Source organism: Phascolarctos cinereus, unplaced genomic scaffold (assembly GCF_003287225.1).
Source record: "Phascolarctos cinereus isolate Bilbo 61053 unplaced genomic scaffold, phaCin_HiC Scaffold_726;HRSCAF=1367, whole genome shotgun sequence".
Taxonomy (NCBI): Eukaryota; Metazoa; Chordata; class Mammalia; order Diprotodontia; family Phascolarctidae; genus Phascolarctos; species Phascolarctos cinereus.
The window spans coordinates 426,523,607-426,543,938 of NW_027556098.1; the positions used below are offsets into that span (position 1 = coordinate 426,523,607).

General features: G+C 39.4%; 1 pseudogene; it reads right to left on the reverse strand.

Moving 5' to 3' along the window:
- Positions 1–7,037: 7,037 nt before the first annotated feature.
- LOC110197832 (vomeronasal type-1 receptor 1-like) lies at positions 7,038–7,928 on the reverse strand (annotated as a pseudogene).
- Between the last annotated feature and the right edge of the window lie 12,404 nt (positions 7,929–20,332).

Below are 20,332 nucleotides of genomic sequence, written 5' to 3' on the forward strand. Positions count from 1 at the left end.
TTTTTGAAGAGCCCTGTTCTCATTTCAACTGCAAGATGGGGATCCTAATAGCACCTAACTCCCAGAGCTGTTGCAAGGATCAAATGAGATATTATATGTGAAGAAGTGTGCTTGGCATACCACAGGCATTTAATAAATGCTTATTCTAGTCCATTCTGTTTCCACCACAGATCATGTGAAGCACTTATCTCCTGAGGGCTGGTTATGGATCAATGAAGGAATGAATGAAGCACTTACTATGTGCCAAACACTGTGCTTAGTGCTGAGCATATAAATATAAAAGCAAAAAACAGGGAACCCACTGGGAACCCACTGGGGGAGCCAACAGTCATAGAGGAGTGGTGAGCAGGCAGGGATGTTTTGGCCCAGAAAGTTAAAGGATGGTGAGTGAGGCCACGAGGGAGTAGACTGATACTCTTTCCAGGGGTAATGATGTAGTTCATTTGATCCAGAACTCCAGAGGAGAGGGGATTGTGGGATATTTGTTGGCAAAACTTCAGGTGATCCTGTTGAGCAGATGACTGAGGAGTAGAAAATTCAGTGAAGCTTGGCTGGTTTGTCATATTGTCTGACTGAAAGAGAAGGCCAAGTAAAGAGGTCACTAATCAGGACTGAAGAGCCCCAGGGGAGATATACTGAAGATGAAGAATTCGGCCTTCCAGGGCAGAGGTTCGTAACCTCTGTCACAGACCTCTTTGGAAATTTAGACAAGCCTATGGACCCTTCAGAACAATGTTTTCAAATGAACAAAATAAAATACAGAGGATTATAAAGAAGACTAATTATATTGGAATATAGTTTTCAAAATATTTTTTGAAAAAAACTGAATTCATGGGCCACAGGTTAAGAACAACCACTTTAGGGCATAGATTTTAGTTTGGACAATAAGGCTGCTGGAATGGGCATTGAAAAGGTGTTTGGAAAGTAGGGGAGTGTAGGATATTATAGTTTGAATCTCAATTTCCTTATTTAACATATTGACTAGAGCAGGGCTTCTTAAACTTTTTCTACTTGCAACCCCTTTTCATATTTGTGCAGCATTGTTGGCATTGCACTGCCTGAGGGCATTCACAGTGCAAAGTGCACATGCTTTGTGTTCAGAACCAAGGCTGCAGTGAAGTCACATGAGCCAACATGGGCAAGCATTCCCAGAAACACCTTGGATTCATTATGCATTTGAGTTTTAAATAAGTTTTGATTGTTACACATTCAGAAACCTTTTACTGTTGCCAATTTTTTCTTGACCCCATATGGGGTTACAACTCACAGGTGAAGAAGTGCTAGACTAGAGCACACAAAAATCAGGGCCCTTACTCTTGAGGAGCTCAAGGTATAATGGTAGAGACAACATGGAAACAACTATCCTCATGTAGCATAGGGATGTCATTGTGCAGCTCAAAGAGAGGTAAAAGAGACTTCTCCATTCTCTTTTCACCTCACCCTTTTTCAAGAGAGACTTTTATTCCTGCCAGAAGGGGGAACAGGAGATTGGGGCCAGAGACTACTGCTCCGCTCCTCTCAGAGAGAAGGAATATAGGGCTAAAATTATGTTGACCTACATTAATCTTCCAATAGCTATCCATTAATGAGGGAAGGAGGACCCCAAACTTTATATCCAAGATTTGACTCCCTTCCTACCAAATACCATAGCACATGTCAAAGAAACCTATTTATCCAAGGTGATGGTAAAATAAAAAGCACAAATACATAAGAAAATATATCCCAGACAACACAGAGTGAAGGAGCTCTCCCATGGGGAATGAGATAACTCAGCTCAACCAAGACTGTCCCAGATCTCACTTGAGGGAAAATGTTCTTAAATCTCTAATGTAGCAAGCTGGGGATAGAGACGTGATGGAGCTGGTGAGCTCCTCACCCTGGCTTCATCTCATAGACTTTTCCCCCCTTCAGTGACCTGAAGTGCAGTTGCCATTGTCTAACTTCTCTCTCTTTTTTCAAATTTCATTTTTAATTTATGGAACAAAACAAGCATTTCCATAAGTACAATAAAAAGATGATTGCACATGAAACTGCAAATCTACTATGCACAACTTGCTATTCTTTTTAAATATGCAACAAAATCATTATGTAAATTTCTTTTTTTTTCTTCCCTCCCCTCTACCCCCTGCCTTAGAGATGGCTACCATTACACATAAATAGTTTTATATATATATACACACACACACACATATATATATTTATTATTATTATTATTATTATTATTATTATTATTATATGTATTACTCTACACATACTTCTATTTATCCATTCATTCTCTGGATGCAGATAGTGTCTTTCTTCATATTGCCTCTAGAGTTAATTTGGGTATTTATAATAGTCAGAATGACTCAGTTGCTCAAAGTTGTTCTTAAAACAATATTGCTGTTACTGTATACAGTGTTCTCTTGGTTCTGCTCATTTTTCTCTTCATTATTTCATGCAAGTCTGTCCATGCCTGATGAGACTGAAGGGCAAGCACAAAGTGGCTGAAGAGTAGGTCTCTTCTTCCTCTTGCCAACTAAACCTTTGACTCACTCAGGGGCAGGACACTGATTTCCACTAATCAGGAGTTCATCATTTCTCATAGTGCAGTAGTAGTCCATCACAATCATGTACCACAGCTTGTTTAGCCATTTCCCAATTGACATACCTGCAATGTCTAGCTCTTTGCCACCACAAAGAGAGCTGCTATCAACATTTTTGAGCACATAGGTTCTTTTATTTTTTCCCTAATTATCTTTGGAAATAGGCCAAGTAGTAGTAGTATTGCTGAATGAAAGGGTATATAGATTATTTAAAAACTCTTTTTGGGGGGGGCAATGGGATTAAGTGACTTGCCCAGGATCACCCAGCTAGTAAGTGTTATATGTTGAGACCAGATTTGAACTTAGGTCCTCCTGAATCCAGGGTGGTGCTCTATCCACTGTGCCACCTAGCTGCCCCAAGAACACTCTTTTTTCCTTCCTTCCTTCTTTCTTTCTTTCTTTCTTTCTTTCTTTCTTTCTTTCTTTCTTTCTTTCTTTCTTTCTTTCTTTCTTTCTTCTTCCTTCCTTCCTTCCTTCCTTCCTTCCTTCCTTCCTTTCCTTCCTTCCTTCCTTCCTTCCTTCCTTCCTTTCTTTCTTTCTTTCTTTCTTTCTTTCTTTCTTTCTTTCTTTCTTTCTTTCTTTCTTTTTTTGTCCAGGTAATGGGGTTAAGTGACTTGCCCAGGGTCAGCTAGTAAGTATTTTGTGTCTGAGTCCAGATTTGAACTCAGGTCCTCCTGACTCCAGGGCTGATGCTCTATTCACTATGCTGCCTAGCTGCCAATAACACTTCTCAAAAAAAAAATAACTCTTCTCTCTTGAAGAGAAACTAGAAAAGCTCTTTGGGACTGATGAGCCTGATGAGACTGAAGGGCAAGCACAAAGTGGCTGAAGAGTAGGTCTCTTCTTCCTCTTGCCAACTAAACCTTTGACTCACTCAGGGGCAGGACAATGCTCTCCACTAATCAGGATAGAGTTCCATACCAATGGACATTGGGGCTTGGCTTACATATATACAAACAAGGTATAAGTAGGATGAAGTGGGGATTGTCTTAAAAAGAAGGCATTAAGATTAAGGAGAATTGGAGAGATGGAGACAAGATGACATAATAAAAGCAGGGACTCACTTGAGCTCTCCCCCAAACTCCTCTAAATACCTATAAAAATGACTCTAAACAAATTCTAGAGCATCAGAACCCACAAAAAGACAGAGAGAAGCACATTTTCAGCCCAAGACAACCTAGATGGTTGACGGGAAAGGTCTGTTGCACTGGGCTAGGAGAGGAATGCAGTTCAACATGGGCTGTGCAGGCAAAGATGGGGACCCAGCAAAACTGGAGCAGACTTCAGGGAAACTAAATCACAGGCAGCTGTGGCAGTTTCCAGACTTTTCAACCCACAAATGCCAAAGACAGCTTAGAAGGTCAGTAGGAAAGATCTGTCTGACCATGGTGAGAGAGGAGCTTGGTCCAACTCCAGTCCCAGCACAGCCCCAGGGCGGTGGTTGCTTCCAGAGCTCTCAGCCCACAGACAGTGGGGGGATCAAATGGATGATCAGAGAATGATTGCAGGGATCTCTTTGCTGGCACTGAGACAGGATTCTCTTGCTTTGCTTGTGCTTGGATTTGGGTTGCAGTCTTGGGTGGCAGTCCTGGGGTGAGAAGGAGTGCTGGTGTGGTGGAGCTTGTGGCACCAGTGAAGAGAAAATCCTCCTCACAGTTCCAAGGCAGAAAAGAGTGCTTGTGGTCACTCATAAACCAGAGTACAGGCCAGGAGAGGAGTAAACACCTTTCCTCTTATCATACCACCTTGGAAGAACTGAAACATGATGGTGTTATTATATATTTAAAAGGAATAGCACATTGTATACAATAGATTTGCAGTTTCATGTACAATCATCTTTTTATTAAACTATGTTATGGAAATGCTTGTTTTATTGCATAAATTAAAAATAAAATGTGAAAAAAAGAAAATTATTTGGGTTGGCACAGTGGGGAAGGGATTCAGGTGAGGAAAGACTTGAAGCAGGCAGACCCACCCGCAGGCTATTGCAATAGCTTAGGAATGAGGTGAGGAAAGCCAGCACCAGAGGGATAGCAGTGACAGAGGAGACAAGGGGGCATATTTGAGAGATTCTGCAAAATGTGAAAATGATAGACCTTGCCAATAGATTGGGATATGGATATGCCCGTGGATATGGGGGTGAGAGATAATGAAGAATTCAGTATGACTCCTAAATTATGAACCTGAGGGAATGGGAGGATAATGTTGCCCTCTACAGTAACAGGTAAGGTACAAGTTGGGGAAGGTTGGGGCAAAGATAATAAGTTCTATTTTGGATATATTGAGTTTAAGATGTTTATTGGACAGCTAGTCTGAGATGTCTGAAAGGTAGTTGGAAATGTGAGTCTGCAGGTTAGCAGATAGATTGGGTCAGGAAAGGTCAATTTGAGAATCATCAGCATAGATATGGTAATTAAATCCATGAAAGCTCATACCAAGTGAAGTGGTATAGAGGGAGAAGAGAAGAAGGCTCAAGACAGAACCTTGAAGGACATCTATGATTAGAAGGCATGCTCTAGAAGAGGATCCAGCAAAAGAGACAGAGAAAGAGCTTTCATAGAGGAAGGAGGAGAACCAGGAAAAGTGGTATCATGAAAACCTAGAGAGAAGAGAGTACCCAGAAGGAGAGAGTGATCAACAGTGTTAAAGGCTGCAGAAAAGTCAAGGATAATGAGGATTGAGAAAAGACCATTGGATTTGGCAACTAAGAGATCATTGGTGACTTTGGAGAAAACAGGTTTGATGGAATGATAAGGTCAGAAGCCAGATTGTAAGGAGTTGAGAAAAGAGTGAGAGGAGAGAAAGTGGAGACATTTATTGCAGATAGACCTTTCAAGGAGTTGGGCTACAATGAGCAGAAGAAATATGGGATGGTAGTAGGGATGGAAAGATCAAGTGGGGATTTTTTTCAGTATAGGGGAGACATGGGTATTTTCTTAGGCAGTAGGATAAGAGCCAGTAGACAGGAAAAGATTGAAAATAAGTGAAAGTGTAGGGATGACAAAGGGAGCAATCTGTGGGAGGATATGGGATGGAATGGGATCTCTTGAAGAAATAGAGAGGTTAGCCTTGGCAAGAAGTAAGACTACTCATCATATGAGACAGGGATGGAGGAAGAGAGAATGGCAGAAGGCACTTGAGTGGTAGGAGGTGAAGAAGAGGGGAGAAGAGGGAAGCCATGGAAAATGGCCTCAATTTTTTCCTGAAAAATATGAAGCAAGGTTCTCAGCTAAGGGAGAGTAGGGGGAGGGGCAATAGGAAGTTTGAAAAGGGATGAGACGGTTTTTAACAGCAGCTGTGGAGAGTAGGATAGTGAGTTGATAAGTTGGTGAGGATTGCCAATCAGCGGTGAGAACCCAGTTGAGATTATTATGTAACGTGAATTTGTAGTGGACCCATTCAGAACATTTGCATTATTTTCTCCACCTTCATTCACCAGCATGTGTATAGTAGGTAACATTTATACAGCATGTAGCATTTGTCAGACACTGTGCTAAGCACTTTACAATTATTATCTCATTTGAAATAAGGCACCAGAGGAAGACTTCTTGGAAATTCAAATGAGATACCATAGTGCTTTCTTTAAACCTTACAGACTCTAATAGTGGTGTCATCCATTCATTTGATTAGTCAATAAACATTAATTAAGTACCTACTATGTGTCAGGCATGATACTAAACATTAGGGATACATGTATGGGGGGCAGGGAGGAAGCCAGTCCTTGTCCTCAAGGAGCTACAATATAATTGGGGAAAACAAGACATAAAAGGAATCTGAAAAGGAGCAATGTGGGAGAAATGTACCTGAAGAGGGTAGGGGAGAGCAGGTTGAAGAAATCCAAAGTAGTCAGCAAGATGGCAAATGAAAAGATGGCTGGCTTTGAATGGACATCCTCCACCCCTACCCTGTTCCCTATTCAGAGGTTTCCAAGATTAGAGAGTGCTAATGAGATGTCATATCAATGCTGATTCGATCTTGCAAGATTAAGAAATTACTGTGGGGATGATGAAGTCCAAAGTAATGCAGCCAAGTGGAAAATGTCATCAAAGGTTTACCCAAGTCCCAGTGACCAGGGGCTCCACAAGGTCTTGGAGGGTGAAAGCTTGAATAAATGCAGGGCTTTTTCCAAATCCAGAGTTTTCAATCACAGGTTTTTATCACTGAAAAATCTGACCTACAATGAAACACAGAGGCAGGAGAGTTGCTGGGAAGACTGTCTAAGTAAAGTAGATCATTTATTTCAATCATATAGTTAATGATGTCAGTGGCCCCAGCACTCACCACTATCCCATTTTCCCTTTCCCATCCGAGCTAGGAAAGGATACTCTCTTCACCCACTACAGATCCTCACCAATTTTGCTCTCCTTTTATTGGTTTCCCAAAAATCTTTACTAAGGATTCTGTACAAAGAAGATGAATCCATGGATGACATAAATATAGACACTTACTCCATCAAGAAGCACAGCAGATCCTGGAGATTTTGGTATCTCTGTGGATCAGCAAAAAGGGACAGATAGTTGGGAAACATAATGTAACCAATGTAGTCACATTCATCACCCAGAAATCTGTTTGAAAAGCATATACTTTATAGAGCACAAAGCTGCAACTGACACAGTATGCAAAAATAAAGGTGCCCACCAGCATCAGGATGGTGTGGGTGGCCCTGATATCTGGGGACATCTTTAGGGAAAGGCAGGTGCTGTGAATGTACCAGACTCTCTGATGGTGTTTGTGAAGGAGAAACACCATGTAGCTACTGGCCCAGACCATGCATCCCACAAGCAAAACATCTCGAAGGGAGGACAAGATGACAAATTCTGCAAAAACATTTTCCCAGTAGCAATACAGGAGATCAGCTCCCCCTTTGTGGCTGTAGTTGCTGTTCCTTGAGCCTGTGATACATGCTGTCCCATTAATTTCTCTTATCATGTTGAGGATCTAGCAGAAGAAGCAGGAAGATCTGATGAACTTTGGAATTCTGACTTTGATTTGGGCCAACCTAGAGCTGCTGGGAGTGATGATGACTGCCTGAAAGGCACTCAAAAGGCAGGTGTAATTCATGGAAAGACCCCCACTAACTCGTCAAAGGAAAAATACAATTTTACACCCAGCATTACCCAGGAAGTATTGTTTCCCTAAATACAATATTGCCATCGGCATTCCATGAGAGAGAAGCAATATGGCATTGGCCAAAGCAAGTTGAGCCAGAATGACATCCATGGGCCTCAGCCTGTGGCTGGTGAGCAAAGTGAAGATGTAAAAGGAGAGAGAGAAGTTTCCCAGGACCCCAACTGCAGCCTGAGAAAGGAAGATAATCCCCAAGGTCATTTCATGTACAAGCATAGTCTTGGAGTGTTAGGAAGAATTGCAGGCAGGGCCAGAGAGACCTTTCAAGAAAAGAAGACACAAGAATATAGTCAAGAACATTTCTTGTTTAGCGCAATTAAGTGCCGTAATTCATCTCTGAGATTGGTGACAGAAGCTTATGACACAGTGTGAGCTGGTGATCAAATGAGCCCTTACCATCTGCTAGAAGCCATGTTATACATGTATGAGCATACACTAAATCCCTCCCTTCTTGCCTTCTTCCTCCCCTCCCTCTCTTATTCTTCCCAGCCTCCCTTCTTCAAATACTTCCTTCCTTCCTTCCTTCCTTCCTTCCTTCCTTCCTTCCTTCCTTCCTTCCCTCTCCCTACTCTGTCTCTCCCACCTCTTACCCATGGCATCTTTTAAATCCTCCAGTGACACTGGCTTCCTGGTTGTTTGACAAAAAAGACATTCCATCTTGGCTCTGGGCATTTTTTCTGGCTGTCCCCAATGCCTTAAATGCAGTCCCTCCTCTTCTCTGACTACTGGCATCCCTGTTTTCCTTTAAGTCCCAACAAAAATCCCACCTTCTACAGGAAGCCTTCTCCACCCCTTCTTAATTTGAGGGCTTTCCCTCTCTGAATTATTTCCTATTTATCTTGTATATAGTGTGTACATAATTGTATTCTTGTCTCCCTTATTAGATTGTTTGCTTCTTGAAGGCAAGGACTATCTTTTACCTCTTTTTGTATCCCCAGCACTTATGACGGGGTGATAGAGGCCTAAAAGGAAAAGACCATGTCTTTGAAAGCAGCCCAGACCCTGAACTTTCCCACACAACCCAGTCCTTGGCATTTTGCCTGAGGCATCTGGCCCATCCCAGCTCACAGAGATACTTAATAGTCCTTTCACTGTGGCTCTTTGTCCCAGCCCAGACCAATTAATTCCTTTCACTTTCTTACACCTGGCCCCCCCAGGCTATTTACCATTCTTTAATCCCGCCCAAATCTTCTCACAGTCTTTTTCTCTATAAGAATATCATTCTCACCCCCATTAAGCTGCAGATTTACTAGGAATCCAGTCCACCATACTGGTGTTACAATAAACCTCAATACTTTGACTGAAAGAAGGCTTGAGCGGTTGAATTCTTTCCGGGCAGACTTCCCAGTACCATTACATTTTGGGGTTCCCAGCACTTACACTTACAATGCCAGCCCATATTAGCTACTTAAAAATGAATAAATAAAATTAATTCATTGACTGAGTGAATCCATGGAAGTCATGTTAGGGCCTTGCTTTGTACCTCTTGTTACAGGCCATTCTGGGAGGTGGTGGGTAATCCTTATTTGGAAGTCTTCAATCAAAGGATAAACACACATTGGGTGTGCTCTTCAAGAGAGTCTTCTTTATATATGTGTCACACTAGATGACCACTAAGTTTACAACCAACATTGTGTAATTCTGTGTATCCATATGGATGCCTGGAGCATGTCTGTCCATCTGGCACTCATCATTGTGACCAGAGCACTGCCCTTTTAAGGTATGAAATTTGCTTGCATATAGCTTTTTCATAGATGCAGCTAGATGGTGGAGTGGATAGAGGGCTGGAACCAGAGTCAGGAAGACCCAAGTTCAAATCTGGCCTCAGACACTTACTAGCTATGTGATCCTGGGCAAATCACTTCACCCTGTTTGCCTCAGTTTCTTTATCTGTAAAATGAGCTGGAGAAGGACATGGCCAACCACTACAGTGTCTTTGCCAAGTAAACCCCAAATGGGGTCACAGAGAGTCCACACAACTGACATGACTGAAAAACAATAATAACCAAAGAGTAACAACAACATAGCTGCACTTCCACTAAAGTGAAATGGCTTCACCTTAGCAATTCAACTGAAATTTCACAGTCTCCTAACTGACTACACGGCTACTTCTTTTTTTTTGGCGAGGCAATAGGGTTAAGTGAAGCTGAATTTGAACTAGGGTCCTCCTGACTCCAGGGCTGGTGCTCTGTCTACTGCACCACCTGACTGCCCCATGGCTACTTCTTCTTAAATGAGATGCAACAAAGTCAATTGACAGGACTGGCCGAATTCCTTAAAGAAGACGCCCTTCTTTTCCTTTCACAGGTCTGACTTTGGATGCTGCATCAAGCAGAATATCACTTTGCTTACCACTCTTCAGGACTACTTTTTAGTCAGGGCTTAATTGGGAGTTTTCAAGATTTGTGCAGTGTGTTTGTGTGTATATAGAGGCATATACAAAACATATAATACATTACATATAAAAATGCTATATATGGTATATCATATATGCATGCATTGCATATGTCTATAGGTACAACATATTATATATGTATCCATTACATATTCTATGCAATACAATATATTGTACACATAAATATGCATATTATAATATGCATGTATCTGTATAATATATAAAATACAATACATAACATATGACACATATAAGGTATGCACATATAATTTACATATTATATGTATACATTATCTATTACATAATGGGTATGCATATAATGTATAATTTACATTTATATATTATATGTGCATCATCTATTCCACAATGGATATACATTTATTATAATGGATACAAATATAATATATGTGTTTATATAAATACATGTACACATATATATGGGGGTGATGGTATATGAAAACCAAGTGTCCAACGTCACTGTGAGGACTGCCCTCTCAAAGGCTATACAGTCTTCTCCCAACCCTGGCTTTGAGAAGATTCCAAAATGTTGACTGCTACTGAAATGAATGGGATGACACAGAAAAGCAAGTAATATAAAGCTACTTTGAAGTTTGGAGACAAAAATAGTAGGATTTAAAAGAAGCTTGCTGATGCTGCTACCGTTTGTCCTTTGTTCTTGAAGAGGACCATGACATCAGGGAGGTGATACCATGACGTGCGAGTGAATTGGACCTAAGTGAGGAAGAGCTGTGTAAAGTCACAAACCTTGCTTTCTCCTCCAGAGCCATCTAAGTCCAATGGCCAGATATAGATCAAAACAACTGCAGATGTCCCAGGTCCTTGGCCTTTTCAAGCTAAGGTCTTTAACAGGTCTCAGTTTGACTGATCACAGCACCCATTCAGTGATTAAGGCTTTAAAAAAAAAAAAGACAAAGAATAGCCTCTTTAAAAAAAAAATAGATCCGGGAAGGGAAGACCTGCAGGGTTTCTGGCCAAAACAGAAATAATTGTTATTTACATTCATTCTGAGCCTATCAGGGTCCAAACAGTGACCAAGTAGGGAGAGTGATTTGGTATTAAGGCTGGTCTTTAAGAGAAAAAAAAAACAAAATGGGAAGGAAGAAGGAAAGAAAAGAAAGAAAGAAACCATGCTGCCCAACTGGGAATTTGGTCTCTAGTGGGCAACTCCTTCTTGACTCACAGGGGTTGCTCTTTGCCCTTTGTACTCAAAGAGGACCATAACATCAGGGAGGTGATGCCATGACATGGAAGAATACACAAAAGAACTATACAAGAAAGTTCTTGACATCACCAATGATCATGATGGTGTAGTTACTGATTTAGAGGCAGGCATCCTGGAGAATAAAGTTAAGTAAGCCTTAGGAAGCATTGCTAAAAATAAGGCTAGTGGAGGTGATGGGATTCCAGCTAAGCTATTTAAAACCCTGAAAGATGCTGCTGCTAAAGTGTTGCACTCAAGATGTCAGCAAATTTGGAAAACTCAACAGTGGCCACTAGATGGGAAAAAATTAGTTTACATCCCAATTCTAAAGAAAGGCAATGCCAAGGAATATTCAAATTACTGATCAATTGTGTTCATTTCACACACAAGGGAAGTTATGCTTAAGATTCTGCAATTAGGGTAGCCTTTAGCAATATGTGAACCAAGAATTACCAGAAGAGCAGGCTGATTTTTGAAGAAGAAGAGGCATTGGAGACCAAATTGACAACATTTGCTAGATTATGGAGAAAGCAAGGGAGTTCCAGAAAATTATCTACTTCTGCTTCATTGGCTTTGATTGTGTGGATCCCAACAAAATAGCAAGTCCTCAAAGAGATGGGAGCACAAGATGATTTTACTTGTCTTTTGAGGAACCTGTATGTGGGCCAAGAAGCAACAGTTAGAACTGGACGTGGAACACTGATTGGTTTAAGATTGGCAAAGGAATATGATAAGGTCATATATTGTCACCTAATTTGATGACTTTACATGCAGAGTACATCATATTAAGTGCCAGACTGGATGAATCAAAAGCTAGAATTAAGGTTGTTGGGAGAAATATTAACAATATCAGATATGCATACAATACCACTCTGCTGGCAGCAAATGAAGAGGTATGAAGAAGCTTGTTGATGAAAGTGAAGGAGGAGAGTGTAAAAGTGAGTTTGAAGATTAACATCAAAAAACTAAAATCTTAGCAATGGGTTCCACCACCCCCTGACAAAAAGAGGGAGAAGAAATGAAAGAAGTATCAGATTTTATATTCTTAGGCTGAAAGTTCACTGCAGATGGCAATTGTAGCCACAAAATTAAAAGACACTTGCTCCTTGGAAGGAGGGAATGTTATGGCCAATCTGGACAGCATACTAAAAAGCATAGACATCACTTTGCCATTGAAGATCTATGTACCCAAAACTGTGGTTTTTCCAATAGCAATGTAAGGATCTGATAGTTGGACCAAAAGGAAAGTTTAGCACTGCAGAATTGACACTTTTGAATTATGGTGCTGGAGAAAACTTTTGAGAGTCCCTTCAACAGCAAGGAGAACAAATCAGTCAATACTTAAAGAAGTTAATTCAGGCTAGGCACTGGATGGTCATGTACTGAAGCTGAAGCTTCACAATGACAAGATGGGACTCATTGGAAAAGATGATCTTGTGGAAGACTGAAGGCAAGAGGAAAAGGAGATGTAAGTAATTAATTACAATTACACAATGGTTAAACAACCTGTATATCATTCAATGTGAGGATCAATTGAAGGAAATGAAGACACATTGCCAGGAACTGAGAAGACTCTGCCAAGAAGACACAGGAGCCTCTGGTAAGAGTAAGAGAGGCTTCAATGCCCTGTAAGTTTGTCATGAGCATGAGATATTGGACTTCTCATTACCTCTAGAGGACAATACAAGGAGCAATGAGTGAAAATTGCAAAGAAGAAAATTAGGCTTGATAGGAAAGGGGGAAATAATCCAGGTTTGGTAGTTGTGCAAGACCCAACAGGATAGATTTTTGATGGCAAGAACTGTTTAACATTTTGTATTTTTGTATGTCCTTACCTTAATGACTTTCACAAATAAAACACTTAATAAATGCAGGAAGATCACTGCCCGACAGATATACGGCAAAAAAAAAAAGTGATATAAACTAGCAGCTTTCTAACAAAAAATGGAAAATGTCAAGAAATACATGGAACAAAGCTCTATATCACTAATGAAAAGAGAAATGCATATTGCCACAATGGGATTTGAACTCCCACCCCCTGGATTGGCTATTGTGACAAAAGATAATTTTAGTTATGGTGGTAGCAGCAGCAGCAGTAGAAGCACTCATACTAGTGACAACTAACACATATATCTGGATTTAAGGTATACAAAGCTCTTTAAAAATATTATCTCTGTTTATCATCATAAAAAGCCTAGGTAGTAAGTGCTTTTATTATCCTCATCTTACAGTTGAGGAAATTGAGACAGAAGAAGGGTATGTGGTATGCTCAGCTCATTAACTCCACTTCTAGCTTTCTACCCATCATACCATCTTGCTTAAAATGAAAAGATTTGGAAGGATTTCAGGACAATATACACACTAATGCACTACTGACAGAGCTGCAAAATGGTTCAAATACTCTGTAAAGAAATTTGCTACGATATCAGAAAACCATACATACATATATAGAAACTCTAGCAAAAAGTAATTAATACATATACAGGTGTACATAAATTTTGATCAAAATGGAAGAAAAAAGAGGACAGCATACACGTAACAATATTTATAGCTACTCTTTTGTAACAAAAAATAAACTTGAAAGAGAATTAGTTGAGGAATGGTTTAACAAATTGTGGTATATGAATTTGATGAAAAATATTTTATGAAATGATGTAATAGACAGAAGCAAAGAAACTTGGAAACACATGAAAGGATGGAGAATGAAGTGAGAAGAGCAAGACAAACAAATGATATAGAAACTAAAATCATGAAAAGAAAAAGAGCATTGAAAAATGTGACTCTAATCACTGTTATGATAAATCATAACTTCAGAAGTGTGATGATGGAAGATGCTTCCCAACCTTGGAAAGTTCAGAATTGGGATAGATATATTTTCAGACATAGTTAGTGGGCTGATTTATTCTGCTTGACTATGTTTATTTGTTAAGAAGCAGGGCTTCTACTGGGGGAATGAAGTTTGGCTGGGAATCCAGAAATATCCTGACAGGACTGGGAAGATTCTACTCTGATGAAATTTAGTAGAGATAAATGTAAAGACTTCCATTTTTGTACAAAAAAATAAAATTCAAAATGAAAGGCAGGAAGGCATGGTCAGGTCATACCTGCTATGAAATGATTTTGTGGTGTTGATGGACTGAAAGGTGACTCTGCTTTGGCAATGTAGCAAACAAAAGGTAATGAGGACTTGGGCAACATTCCCAGAGGCATACTTCTAGGCAATGTTGAAGAAATGGCCTCATTGTACTCTGTCCTATCATTGCTTACTTCAGCATTAGCTGTAGTTCTGGTACTAGGCTTTTTAAAGGACATTGAGAAGCTAGAGAGGGCCCAGAGAGGGACTTCTGTTCTGTTGAAGGATCCAGAAGAATCTGCATAAAAATGAGACTCACTGAAAGAAATGGACCCTAGAGAACAGGAGGCTTAGGGGCATTCAATAGTTCCCTTCAAGCAATCTAAGGGCTACTGTGACTCTCTTGGCACCAATTTCCTCCTCATGCTCAATGGCAGTAAGAAAAGGACCATTCTCCCAGGACTATTATGGAACTCCAGTGAGGTAAGATGGGAAGGGAATAAGTATTTATTAAATGCTTGTTATGTGCCAGACACTATGCTAAGGGTGTTCAAAAAAAATACATCTTTTGATCCTCACAGCAACTCTGGGGAGTAAGTGGTATTCTTATCCCCATTTTACAGTTGAGAAAACTGGGGGAAATAGAGGTTAAGTTACATGACCAGGGTCACGCCACTAGTGCGAGTCTGAGGCCAACTCAATTTTCCTGACTCCAGTCCTAGTGCTCTCTCCATGTGCCATCTGGCTGCAGAATGTCCCTAACACAGGTGTTTAACTGGAATTGAGCTAATGCTGGTGGCTCCCAGTAAGGAATTTCCCTCGGCAAACTCATAACAGCGCTATTCCTGCAGCTCCCACCTTGGACAGTCCTTTAGGGAGCAGTGTGAATACCATGCTCAAGGTCACACTGGCTGTGTGTATCTGATGCTGGTCTTGAACTCAGGTCTTTCTGGCTCCAGGGCCAGCTCTGTCCATGAGCCTCCATGACATGCTGGAGTTTGACTCAAGTTGGTCTGGAGGACACAAACTTGGTTAGACGTTCAATAGGCAAGGTGTGAACATGAAAAACAACAAAACAATGAGAAAGACACGTGTGGGAGGGTCAGAAGTGATGACAGGAGAGTGAAAAGCCAGGAGCCCCAGGTTGGTGATTGGGATGGCAACAACGACTGTGGATTTCCTTCATTGTTCCTAACCTGTGCCTCGTCCTGCTTTGAATTATCGACATAAACACAGAATGATGTGTTAACAAGAGCACAGACTTCCCCTTCATGACTGTGAGCAAGAGGGACTAGAAACACACAGAGGCCTCCATCTTTATTCCCCATAGCTTTCTATAACTTTGTAAACCAAAATCTTATTAAAGCCCTATGGAGTTAACTTCAACCCAGGGGATTCTCTTCATTAATCTGCACAGACCTGTACTATTTGTAGTCCTAAGAAGTTTGCGAAAGAATACCAAACCCTTCCCAGCCTTGGGTGATCTAGACAAAAGATTCTGTCTCCACCCAAGCTTGAGTAGAACATAATGGGCTTGGGGGGGAGGTGACCAGGATAGGAAGTTAGGCCAAAGAGCTGCATCTTATACTTGCATTTTAAACATAGTTCATAGTAGAACTTACTCAGTTATTAACTATGTTCAAATGAACCCAAATATAGACCTCTGCTCTCTGAATCTCTTTAAACAATGGGAACATCTTTAAAGTTTGTATATATAGTTTGTATACATTCCTACTCATACTCTAATTCCAGATTAAATAAGAAACCTCAGTAAAATCTGACCTAAATGGGATTAAAGTGGCTGGAAATAGAAAATGATATCTAGTTTTTTTACAAACTTTCAAATCAAGCTAGTTTTGACATATCTTCTCAGAAATGGTGAAGTCTTGACCAAATAGAGACTGGGAAACAAATTGTCCCACTTTCACAAGAACTTTGTCATGATTAGACAGCACCCCAAAGTTCATGATATATTTAGCCACAGGATTCTTCTCCTTGTCCAAAACCATCTGGTCCTCAGTGTTGTTAAAGTAAATGTTTCTCAGAGATGAGTGAAGTTAGATGGGGAAAGAATTTAATCACTCCCTTACATCCACAGGCAGGAAAAACAGGATCAAGGTCAGTCGTATAGGAAACCTACTAGCATATTCATTTATCCATTCAGGCAATCATTCATTTGCTCAATACAACAAACATTTTCTAAGTACAACCTTTACACAAAGAGTCGTTGCAGGTGTAGAAAGAAGTCTCAAGGCCTGAGGGTTATAATATTGTTATGGAACTAATTTTTCAAAAGTTCTGCTTTTTGCTAGTATTTAGATAAGAAACTCAAAGATTGATGGTGAATGGGAATGCTATCATCCCTCTCATGCTGCCTTGAATACATTAAATACTTCTTGGGAGTTTGATGAGATAACCCGAGTAAGATAGTTTGCAAACCGTAGAGTGCTATGTGGAAGTTAGCTCCTCCTCCTCTTTGTGCTACTACTACTACACTACTAGTATTACTTCTACTATTTTAAAAATTAAATTAAATCACATCCTGGCAGGAATCATTCCATCATCCATCTATTTGGTGATGCTGGTAGTATTCAGGTAAATGGGCAAAGGGGAAGCTGGTTGAATCTTTCTATTGTTAAGTCCCTGCTCACTCCTATTCTCCAGGGCTTACTCCCAGGTCTTCCCTTCTGTGAGCAGCGGGTGCCTCTGAGCTCATTTGACTTATAATGAGGGTGAGGGCTGGAGAACCAAAAGTTCAATAAGCATCAATAGATGCTTGTGTAGAGCCTGACATACAAGAAAAGTGGTGCCCCTCCAGTGATTCAAGGATCCTTTTTTTTCCCCCTAGAACAGGGACCTGGATTTCCCGAGTTCCATTTATTCCATTAGTATTGGCATTCCTTGCACTGAGAGAGATGATGATAACCGCATGCTTGAGAACATAATCTTCAGAAGCTGCTGTAGGGGCAGCTAGGTGGCGCAGTGGATAGAGTACCAGCCTTGAAATCAGGAGGACCTGAGTTCAAATCTGGCCTCAGACCAAACACTTGACACTTACTAGCTGTGTGACCCTGGGCAAGTCACTTAACCCCAATTGCCTAAAAACAAAAACAAAAACAAAACAAAAAAAGAAGCTGCTGTGGCAAAACCAGCATTGTGCTCATTGGCCTCCTGCAAATGAGACTCTGCATGCTTAGCTAGGCTGGATGGCAGAAACATAGCTGGTTACTGCTCCCACACATGAAGCCTTTCTGGCTTTTCTGTTGTTCAGTCATTTCAGTCCTGTGCAACTCTTTGTGGCCTCTTGCCCTTTTTTTGGCAAAGGTGCTGGAGTTCTTCGCCATTTCCTTCTCCATCTCATTTTTAAAGATGAAGAACCGAGGCAAACAGGCATAAGTGACGTGCCCAGGGTCACACAGCTAGTAAGTGTCTGAGGCCAGGTTTGAACTCATGAAGATAAGTCTTCCTGATTCCAAGCCCAGTGCTCTATGCACTGACTAGTGCAGGGCTTCTTAAACTTTTTCCACTTGTGACCCCTGTTCACCCAAGAAATTTTTACATGACCCCAGTACATAGGTATAGAAAATAGGTATGCAAATCAAACATTAACTGATGATAAATCATGAAGAAATTTATTTTAAACCAGTTTTTTGGTATACATATAAATTTTACCATTTATTGAAGATGAAAGTAAATTTGCATACTAATGAGAGGGATATGCTTGTTTATGTTTACACAAAGAATTAAATCTCGGCAGAATATTTGATACTGCAGGACATAGAGCATCTTCAATGTTTTTCACAGTTGATTGATATTTTGATTTTATAATTGTCATTGCTGAGAACAGTGCTTCACATAAATACATAGTACAAACTGTCAGAACTATGTTTAGGGACATTTCAGAAATTGTTGGAAATTCTGTCCTGATCCCAAGCCAAAATTCATTTAATGATCGTTTAGGAAACTCGAGTTTTAAACTTCTGTCACTTGATAACTCAAAAAAATTCTTCCTGAACTTTTAATGGTGGATGACTGATATTTTTTATTTTGATTGAGTATGGTTTATGAACCAAACTCAGTGTTTTAGAATTAAAATTTGAAGGGAAATAAATAGTTCTAAAACTGTGTCTCCAGGCACTTCAGATAATCAATTATAAATCTTTGAGAAGATTATTTTCAATTATAAAATTATCTTTAGCTATAAACATTTCTAAAGAAACATTTTCCACCATTTTCTTTCATATGCTAACTTTTTTAGTGTAACTTTCAATTTTACCTTTTAACATAAACATGTTACAATTTTTTCTTGAAGTCACATGTTTAAATCATCGAGTTTTTTAAAAAAAATCTGACAAATAACAGTTTTGAAAGCCATAGTCATTATGAAAAAACATAACAAAATCAAATTTCTGCTCAGTCAAAAATAAAACTTCATTTTTCAATTTGGTGATCTATTTAAAATTTGACCTCTTGAGAGCCATCTTACCTCTGTATGTAGTAATAAGCTTTTGTAATCAGAATCAATATCTTTTTAAAGATTTGGAAACAAACAACTATTAAGGGCAAGGCTTTTAATGAAGTTAATGATTTTGATAGTATCATGAAGCACATCTATTTCTAGTGATTTTCTTTTAGCTTTGAGTGCTTCCCATTGGATCATGCATTGAGTAAAAGTGAATATGTTCATTGCCACCAGCTTTAATTTGCTACAAATCCAACATTCTGATCCATCATTGCTCCAGCACCATCTGTACAGATTCCAACACAATTTTTCCATTGTAAACCTTCATTTGTGAAAAATTTATTGACTTTAAGATATATATAATATGTATCTTCCCCTCTTGTGTGCCCTTCCAAAAGGTGACAGAACAATAATTCCTCATGTGTGTGTCCTTCATAAACATATCTGACATAAAGCAACAACTGTGCCATATTAGAAATATCAGTTGTTTCATCTAACTGAATTGCAAACTTTGGCCTGCCCTTATGTCAGGTAATAAGCTGCTGGAATTGGTCATTAGTAATTTCAGAAATTCTTTTGGAAACAGTACTATTTGATAAAGGAATTTTATGAATTTCATCCCCATACTTTTTCCTATGAACTATTTCTGACATTTTAATAGCAACAGAAGGGCTTTTCAGTTGTCGCGATCAGTTTGTAAGATGCAAGTAAATACTTTTCATTGACAGTAACAAATTCCTCAAAACATTGTTTTTCTTTATTTGAAGATTTTAAACATTATTCAGAATATTCCTTTGGTTTATTGTAGTATGATACATGCTTGGTATTAAGATGTTATTTTAGTTTGGTTGGTTTCATGCTCTCCGCAGACAAAACTTCATTACACATTAAGCAAAGAGGTTTTCTACTACCGACATCCTTATTAGAAGTAAATCCATACTGGAAAAATGATTTGAAATATTTTCTTTTTTTCTTGTCAATTTAGGTGCACTACAACCTGTAGCAAAGATTCTGCCACATCATCATCAGTATTTTTTACCTCTTCTGCCTAAATTTAGCCACTTATCCATAACTGAAAAATATTTTTGTCCTAAAATATAAATAAATATTGCTAATAATTTCTGAAACAAATATTAGCTTTAGTTTATGAAATTACATTTGTTTGCCCTTAATTAAAAAAAATTACTTTCACATTTATATACATATACAGCAGTGACGGTGGAGAAATATTATTAAAGGGCTTTTGTCTTTACTTGTTGCAATTAAACACTTATGCTTCTGCAAAAGAAGGAGATAACAGTAATTTTTAAAATTAGACATTCTAACACAATACAACCCAAAGATATACTAAGTTGTTACTTACATGCTAAGGAATGATGGTAGGAAAACATTAAAAGTCTTTAGTTTTTGTAATTAAACTATTGTTTCTGTAAGAGCAGAAAGCTTTGTACATATAGCACTGCAATTC